At 41.4% G+C, this 12,957-nt stretch overlaps 1 protein-coding gene across 1 annotated transcript in view; it reads right to left on the reverse strand.

The window, feature by feature from the left end:
* The window catches only part of LOC143114339 (SH3 and cysteine-rich domain-containing protein 3), an 84,914-nt gene extending 76,179 nt beyond the window's left edge, over nt 1–8,735 (reverse strand). Inside the window, exon 1 of the mRNA XM_076275873.1 lies at nt 8,624–8,735. The gene's annotated coding sequence lies outside the window, so the exon portion shown is untranslated. The remainder of the gene's footprint in view (nt 1–8,623) is intronic.
* Between the last annotated feature and the right edge of the window lie 4,222 nt (nt 8,736–12,957).

Below are 12,957 nucleotides of genomic sequence, written 5' to 3' on the forward strand. Positions count from 1 at the left end.
TAACAAAATGCTGGAAAAGTTGTGTAATGATAAAGAAAATAAAAGGAGTAATGTTTCACAGCTAATTAGGCTAAAAGTGTCACGGATATGCAGGAGGACCCAAGCGCAAAACTTGTTGCAGGCAGAAACTTCAATAAACATGGGATAACATATTTTCATAAATAGTCCCTTAAATGATAGATTCTGGTGACTTTTGTGGATATAAATGGACATCTGTCAGACATAAGATGAACAAACCCAATACAAGCCTATATTACAGTAGCATCTTTGTGTAGAGCACCAGTGATACAAGCATTAAACTTGGCACAAATATTCTTTGGGACCCACTTTATCCAAAAAGCACATTAGCCACGCAAAAAATCCAATATGGCTGCCATTTTCCAAGATGGCCGCCATTGAAAGCGTTATACTTAGTTTTTGACTTGGATTGGGATTGGATAATCACATTTTGATGATCTTGATATCTAAATATAGGTAATAGGGTCTGGACTTTCCAATTCTACAATAAAATATCAAAGAATGTGTTAAATTGTGAAGATTGATGCAATTAATGTGAAAATAGCACATTTTAGTACTAATTTTAGTATAATTAAATTGTTTTTGTTAATAAAAAACAGGGGGGCTAAGTAAGTGCATGTTCTTTTTTCAGTTATATATATACCTCAATAGAACAACAAAGACTAACAGGAAATGTGTGGGAAAGAAAGACGGGGCCCCAGTAACGTCTTAAGTCTAGTGACGCCTCTGCTCTGTAGCTAGCCATATTAGAATGTCTGCATTACAAATTAATTTAATCATTGCATTTGCAGGCACACAACTGAGTACACTCAAGACTAAAGCAGTAGTGTGATCGGGATGGCGTTGCGGTAATAGAAATAGGAGACAGAGTTGAGGTTTCTCCAAACAATAATCTCAAATCAATCACTAAACTTGAATTTCCCCTTGGGGATCAATAAAGTATCTATCTATCTAAAACTTTCAATATATCAAAATCAACTTTGACAACCCTCTTCAATTATAGGGTAAACAGGCTGCAAATCACAAAAAGAGTTTTAGGCCTATAAGCAGGGGCAATCACTTGCTCACCTCAGACCATTCTACCTCCCCTTGCCCCACCAGAGAATTTAACTCTGCAGTCTAAACCAATGCACAAGCAATCAATCAATTATCTAATAAAATGCACCTTCTCTATATAAATATCCAGAAACACAGTCAATACCATAAAACCCACAGTTTCATAACAAGGCAATCCTAGTATATAATTTCATAACCTAATTCATAGCATAAATAACCAGAACGTCCCAAACACCCCTCTTGTCCTGCACACTTGACCTCTGCCTGGGCAGTACGTCACACTCCACAAACTTATAATGTTCCTTTCGACTTTCCGTCAGGTCTTTTCTCAGTCCCCAGACCAGGAAGCAAACAGAGAATTACAAGTAATTGTACTAGTGTGAGAAGATCTCTGGACTCCTCCTAAAAAGGGTTGCCCAGGTCCTTCATCACACCAAACAACTTCTGGACCTTGTCTGTTAAGGATTTCTGAGACTGGTTAGTCTGTTCATGGTGTCGGATATCTTCACTGGCTACTTTGGCCTGAGATGCAGACTTATACTGAGAAACCAAATAACTAAACTCTGGTCCAGATACCATCCATCGCATTAGGGCTGATGGGTTCTCAGTTATTCCAATGGCACCACCATCACCTTTGACAATTGCATTGGCCTGTTCATGGGTTTGGTCAAAAGCCAATCCGGAAAACTCTTTGTGGGTCTTGTGGACCACAAAGTTCCCTTGCTGAAATTCATTGGCCAACTGAGGATGTGTTTGTTGTAAAGAGACCATGTCCCTAAAGTGTATGGAAAAACATCTAGTATAGTTGACATTATTGATCGCAAAGAAAAGGGGATGAGTGCAGACAATGACTGACAATACAAAGTGAAGTTTGCTTCTCTGAAAGACCTGACCAATTGCATTGACATCACAAGCTCCCAGAATTTAAACTGTGGACTCTTCATCTGCCTCTTCTCACACCAGTCTTCCCAACTTAAAGAAGTATGGCCTTTTTCAATATTCGAGAGAGAGAATAAATGATATTCGAGATAGAAAGAGGATCAACGATATTCAAGAGTGAGCTTCGATAAACGATTTTCGAGTGCAGTCCAACTAATTTTGGCCACCATCTCGGAAACTAGCCTTGAAATAGATTCCTTTCTATGCACCATTTATTTCGCCATGTTAAAATACATACAAATTGATGCCTATCATGTAAATACGCCCAGCCATCAAAGTTATACAGCAAAAACATTTTTCTTACATTTGATGTGGCATCTTGAAAAATGGCCACCATGTTGGATTTTCAGATGGCTAATGTGCTTTCCTCAAAAAATAAGTTCTAGTGATTATTCATGCCAATTTTGGTGCTTGTATCACAAAGTGAACGATGGTCATGGAATATGGACTTAACTTTGAGTCCCACACCTTTGCAGATTTTTGTCAGCGATTCGGCCAATCGGAGGACTCGGACCACTGCTCTCCACCCTCAAAGTGATGGCCTTGTTGAGAGGTACAACTGCACCCTTGCCGAACAGCTAGCCTTTTGTGTGCAGCAGGGTCAGAGAGATTGGGACCAGCAGATTCCCCTGGTCCTCATGGCAAGTCGTACTGCAGTTCAAGAGTCCACAGGTTGCAGTCCAGCGCTATTGATGCTTGATAGAGAACTGCGGACCCCACCCTCACTCCTCATGGGCCTACCCCCTGATGCTCCAGATGCCCCTGGGCTTGAGTATGCACACCAACTGCAGGACCGACTCCAGCTAGCTCATGACTTTGCGCGCCATCAAGCCATTCAAGCTGGAATTCGGCAGAAGAGAGCATATGACCATCATAGTACAGGGCGCGACTTTACTGTGGGTGAGTTGGTCTGGGCAAAAAGAACGGTCGCCCAAGCTCGTCTCAGCATGGGACGGGCCTGCGTACGTAGTGGAGAGTTGGGGAAGTGACATATCGCATCTGTAAAAGACCTGGAGCGCGGTGTGTGGTCATCCACCGTGATAGGCTGGCTCCTTACCGAGGGAATCGTAATCCCTTTGTCCGTGGAAGTCCACGTCGTTCTCCTGGGGTGAACTGCCCTGAACCTGGAGGAGCTGAACATGCAGTGCCAGGGGATGGGTGGGGAACCTCAGAGGAGTGCGAGGACTATAATTCCATTGCCCTGGTCCCTGGGAGTGTTCCAGGAACACCTGGAGGAGCTAAACACGCAGCGCCAGGTGGACCTGGAGGCAACCAGGATCAACCAGGCTTGGGATTGTGCTGGCCAAAGCCTGCTGCACCTGCGCTTGACGACCACAGGGAGGAGAGGTCCCACGGGCGTCGGCCCAAGCGGAGACTAGCGTGTGAGGGCCATCCAGCGGCGGCGTGCTCCTTGTCGCCTGTGCCTGACGACCACAGGGAGGAGAGGGCTCATAGGAGCTCAGCTCACCGGTTTGCGGACGTGTCCAGCACCATCTCGTCCGGGTGGAGGGAGAGGGGACGGAGGCCACGTGCCCACCGAAGACCGGCAGCACCGGACGACATTCCTGTGTCGCCCCTTGGTGCTGTGTGCTTCCAGGTAAATCACCGCAGTGGCTCCAGCAACATCAGCCTGCGTATAGCCTGAGGCCCAGGAGAGGACTTCGCCCGCCTCGACGCTTTGATGAGGCCATCTTTCCTCGAGGGCGAGGAACTTAAAAGGGGGGGCAGTGTAGCGCCGAGGCTATTTGCCACCGTGTTGGACTTTCCCCTGTGTCTTCTGTTTTCCCGGTGTGTGTGTGTGTGTCTGTGTGCGTGCGCGAGTGTTTGTGTCTCCCTCTCCCTTCTGTGTCATAGAATGTGTCAATGAAACCTGATGTGTTTGGGGGGATGTGTCCGGGAGGGAATATTTAGGGGTTCAGATAGGTTAGTGATTGATAAGGGGAGGGAATAGAATAGAGGGTTCTAAGGGGGTCTAGTAAGTTTAGTCAGAATAGAAGTGGATTATGTGCGAGTGAGTTGTGTTGCATTGTGGGCCGATGAGTGTGTATGACGAGTGATTGAGACCGTGATTTATTAGAGTGATCAGTTTGTTGTTTTTTTTAGTGGACACCTCCTGCTGCCTGTGCCCTAGCCTGTACTTAAGTAGAGGAAATAAATTACCGGATTTTCGGAACGATAATCAGCCTCGCTAGCCTGACGCAGTCATACTCAATTCTAGTCAGAATATGAGTCTGATACTGCTCCATTGGGACGTAATTATGGGACGTGTTTCAACCGATACAGGGGGGGAATGCCTCTGCACTCAATTGGATAGACCTAACCAATCAGAGCAACGAAATAGCTTACCATGAGGTGTAGGAAGAAAACACATGAACCATCCTTCTTCTCCACAAATGCCTTAACATTGTTTTCTGGTCTTTTGTAAAAGTTAGTGCCGTCAATAACTCCTAGCCTACAACACTCATTAGTGAAATCTAAGAGATACGTAGTAGGACTAGGGTAGGCTATTAGGAAAAACTGATAGCCTATATCCCCTCCATTTTTAAAAATAATTCTGTTGAACACTGATATGCTACAAACATGTTAAACAACTGGGAAAGGCTGTCGCAAATCCCTCGAACAGGTGGTCAATCAGAGATTTCAAACGAACGAGGGAACATGTTGCAATGCAACAGCGCTGTTTTCCCTTGATGAAAGTGAAACCACAAGTTTTCCCACATCTCAACTTTGGCCAAGATTTTCAGATATAATCGTTTTCAGTGATAAAACCTCATTAAATAATATGCATTTTTCATATGGGGTCTTAAAAGCCATGTATCCTTCTAGCCACAGCGTTTTTGTTTCAAACATAAACCTAATCTAAGCGTGCTCAGATGACGTGATAGACCAGGCGCTGTTGCTCACCTGTCCATCATTGTAAAGCCCGATTTGATACTTGCTTCACAATGGAGCAATGCCAGACTGAACTTCCCGACCTCAAATGTTGTGGGCGGGACTAAGTTCGGAATGGCACCCAGGCTACAGCCTCGCAGTCTCCTAACTTCTTCGTTGGCGCTACAATATATACACCGTGTTCCAAATGATATTATTTCCTAAGGATATTGACCATTATTATTTTGGATTATTATGGAAGTTACTGCCTTTTGCCTTGGCACGACTCTTTATTTGGCAGATATACAAAGGCATGAAGGTGAAGGTGTTCAAGAGACTTATTAAAAACATAATCTGCTCCTCCATTCCCAAGACATTCAGAAGCAATCCTTCAGACCAGGTCCAGAATGCATTAAGACATGAGAGGGTTTGTGTTCTCCTTCAGAGAACCAAGGTTATATTCATAAACTTACGTTCTCTTTCAGTCGAGTTCACTCAATGTTAACCAATAGGAACACATATGCCACAGGGCCCTTATTGATGACGATGCACAAGCATTCACTCATGTTGCACGCACGGTAAAAGTCAGAAGGAAGGCAATAACGCAGCACAAGCAGCACACTAACCACGCTAGATAGATAGATAGATAGATAAATAGATACTTTATTGATCCCCAAGGGGAAATTCAAGTAGTGTCTGGCTGTGGCTGGGTCATGATAGCAACTCTTGAGCAGCATGACTTTATGACTCCAGGGGCGTCCTGACAATTTCCTACAGCAAACTGCATACACACAGGGTTGACTGACAGGGCTGTCAGGTTGCTCACACGTTTTTCTTAATGCCAAGGCGGTTATCAGTGTGGTTTTAAAGGACAGTATTTTCAGCTTGATGTTGTCTAGTTGCTGGAAAGTGGCATTAGCGATAGCTTTCAGAACCATCATGAGGTCCCATGGGGGCACTGGCACTGTTGAGACCGTAAGCACTGATTTGATGGGATATTATGAGCACACCAGTCAGCAAACACCAACAACTTCATAGAGTAGAGAGACTGTGTAGATGGTGCTCTCTCTCTCTCTGAACACTGCATTGTCTCCACAGCTAAGAGGGGTAGCTCGGTAGTCAATAGTCTCAACCGTTCAGAAGTCAAGTGGTTAGCCGCCAGCTCTCTGGGTTTGTAAGCCAAATTGAGCCCTGCCCCCTAGTACTGAGATGAGTGTGAATAGGGGGAAAGATGTATAGGAGCATTTGTGGACAGACCCAGTGGCAGGATGTTGTGAATCAAGAAACATAGCTTGCAGTGGGTGGTCTCCCTGGATGCAACAGGTTGACCTGTGCCGCACCAAAATGTTGTTATATCCCCGCCAGGTGACCGTGATTTCTTCAGTTGTTCCTGGATTAACATTCTAATATTGTTCCTGGAACAACAACTCTTTAACCAGTCACTGCCATGTGATATCAATGTGAGCCTTCTGTTCTACCCAATGCCATTTTGAAATTTCCCTCCAGAATCAAAAGGTCACAACATCTTTTATCTCAATACAAGTAAGTTCTTGCCTAGTTTTGTGTAAAATAGTAGTAAAATAAAAAAGCACTGAGCAAAATCTTAGATTTATTCTCAAACAAAAGTAAAAACAATGATGGTGAAAGAGAAAAGGTCCATGTGAAGAAGAAAAAAGGACAGGTTTTGGCAAATCTGCTGGAGATTAATTTCAAACAGCATTTGACTAACCTCAGCCTGCTGTGAACTAAGAAAAAGCAGGTCCAATTTCTGCAAGCCAGCCAACCTGAGCTTTGCAAACGGAGTGTATTACCACCATCTGCTGGACTGAAGTGTGATGGCGTACCCTGTAGCCTCGTTCTGGCCACCGTGTGAATAAGGCGAATAGTCTTTTAAAGCAGCACTTAAGAAGATTTGCTCTCGGGGTACTCCTACAGTTGAGAAGCACGATGATACATGAAAGTGTCTTTTGCTACAAAGTATTAACACAACTCTGATACAATATAGAGCAGCGGTTCCCAAACTTTTCCCCCCGCGTACCACCGCCTACATTCCGACTCGGCTCGCGGCTCAAAACTTTCCCCCACGGACCATCTAACGCATTCAAAAGTAACGCATTCTATTAGCTATTCCAGGCATCATGTTTAATAAGCTGCCCTTTTTTGATGAACACATACAGAGTTTATAAATTATATCCTTTAATTTCATGTTTCCATATCATTATGACCTGATTCGAAATTATGTATTTATTCATGAATTAATTACAAAAGATTTAAAATTTTCATTTTACACCTGTCCGCCATAGCCCTTTTCATCTTGCGTACCCCCTAGAAGCAGCTCGCGTACCACCGGGTAATCTATCTATCTATCTATCTATCTATCTATCTATCTATCTATCTATTTAAGACACAACTTAGATTGAGCTTTACTTTGATTGGGACAAGCTTCCATAAGCTGAAGTCACTCATATCCTTACAATAATTAAAAGACTGTCATGGAACTCTGAACCAGTATTCCAAAGATCCCTTTCACTCTCTTTTTAAATTGATTTTAACAAACTTGATCTGCACTAACCTCTCTCTGAGCGTTTTTCAAGCAGAACAGAGAACACGATCTTGAACCAGTTCAGTTCAGAATTTGTTTAACCTTGGTGCAATCTAGTGTACCAGCCCGCATTTCCACCAGTTTGAATGGACAACAATGGTGTTGCATGCATAAACAAAAGTTAATGACATGCAACATGATATGACAGGAGGATGATATATGACAGTTGTCCCGTAACATCTGCAGTGTAGTGCTTTTTGTCTATTCATGGCAACAGTTGATATGGAGGGAAAGCTCAGGCTTTTAGCTTTCTCTTCTCTGAATGGCAGAATGACACACTCACTCCAGTTCACAGGAAAAAACAAAAACATTTTTGGCTCCAGCTCCAAATCAAAGTGCCACATTTTGAACCGTTTTTTGTTTGGTTGAGATGCTCAGAACGGTTTACGAATGTGAACGGAACCAATTCTCTGTCAGTGGAAAAGGGCTATCTGTGCTCTACTGGCTAGTTCTGACCACCTAATATTTTCTGCTTGTGTCCTGTGGGGTGCATACATAGATCTTGCTTGGCTTTTGGCTGTGTAATGATTCCTGTATGATCCCTGCAAGGTGATCAATCAATCTATCAATATGAACTGTATTGAATATATAAGATAATTACATATACATTGGACAAATATTGTGGTAATGCTATCTATCTCGTTACTCTCAGTTATTTCTATATAGTTATAGTTATTTATATATATATATATATATAAATAACTATATAAATATATATATATATATATATATATATATATATATATATATATATATATATATATATATATATATATATTTATATAGCTGTTATTGTAAGTAACAGATAATCTATGTTGCCATCAGTCTCTCTATATGCATGTAATACCTTTCTACCTTTCTACTCTGATTTTGTAACAGATTGATTAGTTAATGGATTAATTCATTTAAGCTTATTATTTACTTCTGTTAATACAGAGCCCTTGGACACAGTCTTTAAAAATTACACTAATAATATAAATCGTATTGATAGTGAATACAATTGGTCTTTTGGAATCAGATCGAATGCATAATTAATATCTCTCTGCATTTATGTTAAACTTGGAAAAAAAATAGTTAGTCAGACCTTTATCAAAAATGAGAGGTTTGAAGAAGGAGTACTTTGTCGGTATACTTTACCTTTGCTTGAGGTCAACTGTTACTTCACCCTTACAGTCCAGGATTGAAATATGCCAAAATAAATCTATATCTGCTCATATATTTCTGAAATAAGTTTCTGCACATTGTCCCTTCTGCTTAAGGATTGACTAGAGAAGAGGGGGGTGGCGGCTGTCATCAAGCATGCCTAAGCTTGAGTATCTCAGACAGCTGGGTGGAAAGATGACAAGGAGTAATTGGAAACCCAGTCATTTCTTAAACCTGTGAATGTGCACATGTTCTCTCTCTCTGGCATACGCTACCTCAAGACTCATAATGGTGTATTTCAAGGCACAAGACGTCTAGAATACATTTAAGTTCTAAGATATGGTTTTGGCATGTTGATATAAAAGAAGACATATGTAAACAATTCATTTTTAACAAAATGGCTGGTTATGGTTAGCCTGGCTAGCGCCACCACTTCTCAATGAGACGTGGTCTGGGAACCAAGCGTTCATTTTCTCGTATTTGAAAAAAATGCCCAGATCCGTTTATTGGGTGCCACGGATGTCTATCAAATGCGTCTGTGCATAGCTCATCATCGTCTTGCTTTCCCCCTTGTTCTGTGATTGGTCTCCTATCTCAGGCGAAAATTTGCTCCATGGTCTCCAGGCTGCCTTAGCAGCGTGAATCAAATTGCGCGCAAGGCAGCATGGGAACACCCAGGCTAGGTTATGGTTATAGTTAGCAGATAATCAAAGATGGCCTACAGAATATGAACAATAAACAAAATTGACAGTTCTTGATAAAAAATATTGGTAAGCATAAATTAAGCAAAATAATATAAATTATATCAAAACAGTTATATCAATAGCAATATTAAATATAATGGAATTAAACATAAATATACAAACCATAACTCTAAAATAATTAATTAATTAACTAGAAAAATGTAATTTCGAGGAAATTACCAGTACATGAAAAACATGCAAAACATAAGCTATATTAACATAAAATGCAAAACAAACTTTTATTAGGAAACAGCTGGCGGGAGTCATAGTTGATGACGACTGACAGTTGAAATGGCTGAACAGTAAAATAGTTGAGTAGTTTAAATAGTTAAAATATTTAATAGTGAATTATTGTAGTGGGGACATTTATGTTGAAACAGTTGTGGGCAGAGGAAATAGTTGAACAGGATCTGTAGTCTTAAAGGAGAATTCCGGTGTGATATTGACCTAAAGTGTGTTGAAACATGATACCGAGTGTGAACGTATGTCTCATAGCCCATCTCGGCTTGTCCCCTGCACTCAGATTCCAAAAATAATTCCGTGGAAATGCATGGATTCCAGTTGCTGCTACTGGAAGAAACTGAAATCCATGCATTTCCACGGAATTATTTTTGGAATCTGATCCCTTATCATACCTGTTCATTCTTACTCGTCGCTCGACTTATCGTGACTAAATTCAAGATGGCTGCAAACGCTAAACTTTGTCGGAGTCTACCAATGAAGTGTGGAGATATATTGAGCCTCGTAAATGGTGTAAAACAGTGATTTATTTGCATGGCTAGCCCGATGCCGAAGCACCACCATTGAAAAAGCTGTTGGTAGCATTGGCTAACTAGCGCCAGATTTTGGAGTGCAGGGGACAAGCCGAGATGGGCTATGAGACATACGTTCACACTCGGTATCATGTTTCAACACACTTTAGGTCAATATCACACCGGAATTCTCCTTTAAAGCTGCAGTTGGCAAGTCAGACAGATTAAGGGGACTTAGCCAAAATTTTGAATGTTTACAACTCTCATGTCCCTCTCCCACTACCACAGAGCACCCCCTCATCGAGTTTGTCAGTGCGCACCAGACTGTGATTGACAGTCAGATCTCGCACAGCTCTGCTCTGATTGGACCAGAAGAACCGGGAGCTGTGGATTTTTACAAAACAAATAACAGGCTCTATAGAAGTAGATAGATAGATAGATAGATACTTTATTGATCCCCAAGGGGAAATTCAAAGTGCAGGTTGTTTTTCTAAAACCAGCTGATTTATGTTGCTCTGTCGGAGCATAGTGTCGGTTTCAGTGAGTATGATCAAAAAAAGCCAGATTGTATGCTTAAAGCCTGAGACCAGTGTCTCCCACATAATTGGATTCAATTTGTGCTGACGGAAGCTGCTGACTTGGATGGTGGTGGTGGTGGGGGGAGGGGTTACATGTGTAGGTTTAAGGTTGTCTTTGTATAGGTCTAATTGAGTGCCTGTCACTTTAAGACGTTCGTGAGGGAACACTTGCAACACAGTTAAAAGGCTGCTGATGTGTGGATGCAATTCATAAGGTTTTCTACGTAGTTAGGACAAGCACTTTTGAGTCTTGGAAAACACTTTTCCATTTACAACGGGATTTTGCAAACATTCATAAGACCTTAGCAGATTTAACTTGAATGCAGCAGTTTTGAACAAATTTGCGCAGCATGGTCACAATGCTAAGCGGATTTAATAGCAATTTAGCCCGCCGTCCTCTATGCAAGGCTTCTATGTGGCAACAACAATCCTTCAACAATCATTAATGTTTTGTTAAATGCACATGCAGAGGAGGGGCAGCGGGTTGGTTATGAGAGAGAGCAGGGCGGGGCAAGGAAAGGCTGCGTGCATAAAAAGCACAGCTCAATGAAAGGATTTTTATCTTATCTTTAATTTAAATAGTAGCCTACAACATAGAACATGAATGTGTGGCGGCCGGTTTTGATTTCTTGGTGCCCCGCCACAGATTAGTCAACGTATGGGAAACACTGGAGACAGAGTAGACAGTTTAAAAGTTGATTTAGATAGTATAATGGATATTGATAGACAGAACGTTGAATGGATGTTGATAGATAGTTTAATGGGTGGATGAGTGAATGGTCTAAAGAAGATGGATGGATAGAACATTGGATGGAATGTGTCTTGTAGCCTTGTAGAATGGAGTGAGACAGAGAGAGTTTGCCTAGTTGATCAGAACACAGTTGATACAGGTGCAAGCAGCAGTTGATACAGGTGCAATCAGTTTAATTGGCTCTTTGAGAGGGTCTAGGTAAGCAGCTGGTAGTGGATACAGGTGCAAATCAATAGAGTCCCGAAGTGTGACATAGCGTTTCCATGACGGCAGAATCACTGGATCTAAAAGAACTTTCGAAGTGGCATAAATAGCATTGAATGTAGACATGTGGCATCATTTCTAGCTAATAAAAATAAATATATCCATTTAAACATCTAAACAAAATTCTAGTGGATATTTCACGTCTTCTCAAAGACTGGCGGCTGTTAAGAGCAACGTTTTTTGCCAAAAAAATAAAGCCAAAACACGTCCGTGAATTTAAGGATTTTAAACGCATGCTGTGCAGTTACATGCAGGTCTCTTTTACGGAGGAAACCCATGCTAAAATAAAACTCTGTAGTGACGAATTTGATCGTGTTGGTATGAATATATGTTGTAGTATGGGATTCCTACAGTGTAAAAAAAATATACTAACGTCTTAGAAACTTTGTAAAATTGTTGAAATAGATTAAGAAAGCCACCGCTATGGTGATTTCTAATGGTAGATTGATTTGTTTAGATCCAGTGAAATTGCTGCCTTGGCAACACTACGTCATGGCTTCGGTACTCTATAGAGTACCGAAGTCTGACGTAGCGTTTCCATGACGGCAGAATCACTGGATCTAAACAAACTTTCGAAGTGGCATAAATAGCATTGAATGTAGACATGTGGCATCATTTCTAGCTAATAAAAATAAATATATCCATTTAAACGTGTTTTACCTGCTAGGCAGCAGCTTAGCCACATAACACGGATTCCCTGGCAGGTGTAATAGAGAGAAACAAAATTCTAGTGGATATTTCACGTCTTCTCAAAGACTGGCGACTGTTAAGAGCAACGTTTTTTGCCAAAAAAATAAAGCCAAAACACGTCCGTGAATTTAAGGATTTTAAACGCATGCTGTGAAGTTACATGCAGGTCTCTTTTACGGAGGAAACCCATGCTAAAATAAAACTCTGTAGTGACGAATTTGATCGTGTTGGTATGAATATATGTTGTAGTATGGGATTCCTACAGTGTAAAAAAAATATACTAACGTCTTAGAAACTTTGTAAAATTGTTGAAATAGATTAAGAAAGCCACCGCTAGGGTGATTTCTAATGGTAGATTGATTTGTTTAGATCCAGTGAAATTGCTGCCTTGGCAACACTACGTCATGGCTTCGGTACTCTATAGAGTACCGAAGTCTGACGTAGCGTTTCCATGACGGCAGAATCACTGGATCTAAACAAACTTTCGAAGTGGCATAAATAGCATTGAATGTAGACATGTGGCATCATTTCTAGCTAATAAAAATAAATA

The sequence above is a fragment of the Alosa pseudoharengus genome, unplaced genomic scaffold (genome assembly GCF_046254945.1).
Source record: "Alosa pseudoharengus isolate Yale_2024_CS ecotype anadromous, Long Island Sound unplaced genomic scaffold, YU_APseudo_1.1 YU_APseudo_1.1_scf_9, whole genome shotgun sequence".
NCBI lineage: Eukaryota > Metazoa > Chordata > Actinopteri > Clupeiformes > Clupeidae > Alosa > Alosa pseudoharengus.